Genomic DNA, 4,439 nt, shown 5'->3' with positions numbered 1-4,439 from the left:
TGGGATAACACTTCTGCATACAGCAGAAGAGTTTGGAGTTGCCCATCTGGACATGATGGGGAGGATCGACTCAGCTGCTACAGATGATCCAAAAAGCTCTATGTTTTTCATGACTCATTTTATACCCTTATTGTAGTCCATCTCTGGATGAGCTCAACTGTCTTGTCAGCACTTTATCTGCACAGCGGCCCTGTTCTGCAGCTTCAGCCAGTAAACACTGTCTTTAAGTATCCTTCATGTAAGGAGATGTAACACATTTATTGAGCTGCTGAGGCATTTCTCTTACACAACTCTACAAACAACCTCCACTTCTTTTTTTTTTTTTTTTTTTTTTTTTACAACCTCCACTTCTGTCTGAGATCTGAGCTCTTTATTTACTATCCACTTGGCCTTGAGCCCATCCTTATTCTACTGCAGTATCACTGGCCCCTGAGCAAGACCCAAAGTGTCATAACCCACACAGCAGTCACCCACAACCTACTACTGGCACAATTCAGTCATCTCTAGCACGCTTATTTCCTCTTTAATGTGAACACAGCAGTTTTTCAAGTATCAGCTGATGATTTTGACAATATAAATATGTACTCATAATCATGAACTGTCATTAATAACTTCCCTGAAACTTCAGAAACTCAGCAGCAGATATATCAGAACTCACCGGATCTGTCAGCCTCTCCCTCTGGGCCTGGGTCCTCTGCCCGTGCCCAACGGAGCCTGTTCGCGTCGACTGTCTGGACTGCCCCATCCCAACTTTCTACCCTTTGAAAACACCAAGAATAATGTCCCTGCATCAGTTTTTACTAGAGCCAATCACCTGTCATGCCTGGAACTGGGAACGTACCCAGATTGCTCTTAGCCCCAATAATCATGAAGTCCACATCTATAAGAAGAACGGGAGCCAGTGGGTAAAAGATCCTGAACTCAAGGAGCACAATGGACACATCACAGGTATCGACTGGGCTCCTAAGAGTGACCGCATCGTCACTTGTGGGCAGACGGCAATGCCTATGTCTGGAGTCAGAAAGATGGTGTCTGGAAGCCAACCCTGGTGATCCTGAGAATTAATCGTGCAGCGACTTTTGTCAAATGGTCCCCGCTAGGGAACAAATTTGCTGTGGGACGTGGAGCACGACTCATTTCTGTTTGTTACTTCGAGTCTGAAAATGACTGGTGGGTAAGCAAGCACATTAAAAAGCCAAATCGGGGCATCCCTGGGTGGCTCAACCGCTGCCTTTGGCCGGGGGCGGGGTCCTGGAGTCCTGGGATCGAGTCCCACGTCGGGCTCCCTGCATGGGGCCTGCTTCTCCCTCTGCCTGTGTCTCTGCCTCTCTCTCTCTCTCATAAATAAATAAAATCTTAAAAAAAAAAAAAAAAAAGCCTATTCGCTCCATGGTCCTCAGCTTGGATTGGCATCCCAACAATGTTTGCGGCAGCAGGATCATGTGATTTCAAGTGCAGAGTGTTTTCTGCCTACATTAAAATAAAGAAAGAAGAAAGAAGAAAGAAAGAAAGAAAGAAAGAAAGAAAGAAAGAAAGAAAGAAAAAAAGAAAGAAGAAAGAAAGAAAGAAAGAAAGAAAGGAAGGAAGAAAGAAAGAAAGAAAAGAAGAAAGAAAGAAGAAAGAAAGAAAAAAAAGAAAGAAAGAAAGAAAGAAAGAAAGAAAGAAAGAAAGAAAGAAAGAAAGAAAAGAAGGAAATGGATGCAAAGCCAGCCAGTACGCCCTGGGAAGGCAGGATGCCTTTTGGTCAGCTGATGTCAGAGTTTGGTGGCAGTGGCCCTGGTGGCTGGGTGCATGGGGTCGTCTTCTCTGCCAGCGGGAGCCGCCTGGCCTGGGTCAGCCCCGACAGCACTGTATCTGTTGCTGATGCCTCAGAAGCGTGCAGGTCTCAACTCTGAAAACAGTTCCTGCCCCTCCTGAGTGTGTCATTTGTCTCGGAGAACAGCGTTGTAGTGGCAGGCCATGACTGCTGCCCAATGCTGTTTAACTATGATGACCGTGGCTGCTTGACCTTCCTCTCCAAACTAGACATTCGGAAACAGAGCATCCAGCGCAACGTGTCTGCCTTGGAGCGCTCCAGAAACATGGACCAGAGGGCCTCAACCCAAGGCCGCAACACAGCCTCGGAGATGCTGCACCAAAACGGCATCACTCAAGTGTCTATTTATGAGGTGGACAAGCAAGACTGTCACAAATTTTGCACTACTGGCATCGATGGGGCCATGACAATTTGGGATTTCAAGACCTTAGAGTCTTCCATCCAGGGCCTTCGGTTAATGTGAAGCTGAGTGAGCCTCCCAGATCCAGCATGACAAACTGACAGACTGACAAACTGACAAAATGTGCTGACACAGCCCCACCGTATGCATGGTGGTGAGCAGAGCCAGCCGCAAGGAAACACTGAAGACACATTTGGCGCCAATATCGTTTGTGTGTTTTTTTGTTTGAATATAGGTGGTGACAGTGTTGGTTTTTAAAAGCAGCAGTGATTTGGGGTTTATTTTGTTTGTTTGTTTTTACTATTTCATTCCATTCTTGACCAAAGCTTCTCTTTAAGTAGTTTATTATGGAAAATTGTCACACTAACTTAAAGGAAACGGTGGGAAGTATGTAAATTGTCTGCTAAACAATTAAATAAAAATACTGAATGTGAAAAAAAAAAAGAACTCACCCTAACTATGGTTGTTCAGTGCTATGCAAATCATCTTGAATTGCTCAGTGTTGCCCAGAGAGGTGATTTGTTTTTCTTTTGTGTAAAATATCATTCAACTAAAAAATCTAACCTTAATGAAGAGCTACATTAAAGACATAGGGTTGAAAACAGGCTGAAATCACAGTGATGCCCAGAATGGAAGGTACTGAAATCAAATACTTCACAGCAGAGGGCAATCAGACTCAGTCTAAGCCAAAATGACTTTGCTCTTACAGAAAAATTGTATCTAACTCTCACTTTAGTGAAAGGTCATTTTCAAAAGCAATATGTTAAGTTCCTATGAAATTTAAAATTGTAAAAGTAATATTTATTTTTCCATTTTCCTTTGTAAATGAGTGTAAGATTGGCAGTGTGTAAAGAAGTGAATCCTCATTGAGGGATCTTGTTCCTCTGACTTAAATTTATTCCTAAGAGAACAGATAGCAACAAAGGTCAGACACAGTCACTGCAATAAAATCTTTGGTGGAACCACTTGAGCTAGTATCCCAATGTTTATAATCTGATTTTTTGGGCTTCATTTACCACAGAGGTGATTAAAGGCTTCAATTCATCTCCTTCCTGTAGCATGCCTCATGGGGAGAATACGTTGTCCCTAGTGATGTTTAAATAGTTCTCCAGCTGGTGGGTTTCTAAAGGTGTTTCTCAACCTTTTTATAACCCCTGCCCCTCTTTGATAAAGAAAAATCTCATGTTTCTCTGGAAATTATTTTATGCCCTGCCTGTTAAAGAGAAGGACCGTGATGAGTGAGAAAGAGGGAGGATGGCCCATTTGTTTTCTGTTTTCTGTGTTTCTTCATGGGCCACAAAGATTATATATGAAAACTTTTCTGTAGCTTTTGAAAAATCTTTTCTGTTTATTTGTTGTTAGATATTGAAAAATAGAATATGGAACATGTTTTATATAAACTATGTATGTTCCATACTTTGCTTCTATTACCCCTCTCTAGATATGCAAGACTATATAGCAACTTGCCCTGATAAATGGAAATAACATTGTTTCTCAAATGTTAAATTAATTTTTTTTTTAGTTTTTATTTATTTATGATAGTCACACACACACACACACAGAGAGAGAGAGAGAGAGAGAGAGAGAGAGAAGCAGAGACATAGACAGAGGGAGAAGCAGGCTCCATGCACCGGGAGCCCGACGTGGGACTCGATCCCGGGTCTCCAGGATTGCGCCCTGGGCCAAAGGCAGGCGCTAAACCGCTGCGCCACCCAGGGATCCCTCAAATGTTAAATTAAATGAAAACTAAATTTTTGAGGCAGAGGACATGTTTTTAGCCTGAGGATAAAAATATGAATTTTTCAAATTATAATCTAGTATTTTAGCTCTTGAACAATCAGTTTTAGTACGAGATGGGCAATAATCAATTTCAGAAGACAATGGAAACACTATTGTGTCATTTTCTACTTTCCAGCCAAATGAAGGAATTCCTAGAAGACATCTTCAAACTATTAGTAATCACTAACAAGTTATATTCTGATGACTATTGTGCTTTCAGCTCTTTTTGCCTTCTCTAGATGGTAAAGTATTCAATTGTCTGATGAAAATACATATAGGTGTCCTTTATCCATATCAAATCATCTCCTATTATTATTGGTGAAATCTACTTTTTATTCTAGTCCTGAATTTCATATGGTTACCTGTAATCAGTCATTTTACTTGGAAAACTAGAAGCTTTATATGGATCTTCTGCACTTGTGAGGCCCTTTCACCTCCAATGAT

General features: G+C 41.6%; 1 pseudogene; it reads left to right on the top strand.

The window, feature by feature from the left end:
- The first annotated feature begins 744 nt into the window (after positions 1–744).
- LOC121499801 lies at positions 745–2,394 on the top strand (annotated as a pseudogene).
- The last annotated feature ends 2,045 nt before the right edge of the window (positions 2,395–4,439 follow it).

The sequence above is a fragment of the Vulpes lagopus genome, chromosome 1 (genome assembly GCF_018345385.1).
Source record: "Vulpes lagopus strain Blue_001 chromosome 1, ASM1834538v1, whole genome shotgun sequence".
In the NCBI taxonomy this organism is placed as follows: Eukaryota; Metazoa; Chordata; class Mammalia; order Carnivora; family Canidae; genus Vulpes; species Vulpes lagopus.
Note: the sequence above shows the minus strand (reverse complement) of the source record. Positions and strands in the feature narration are given on the sequence as shown.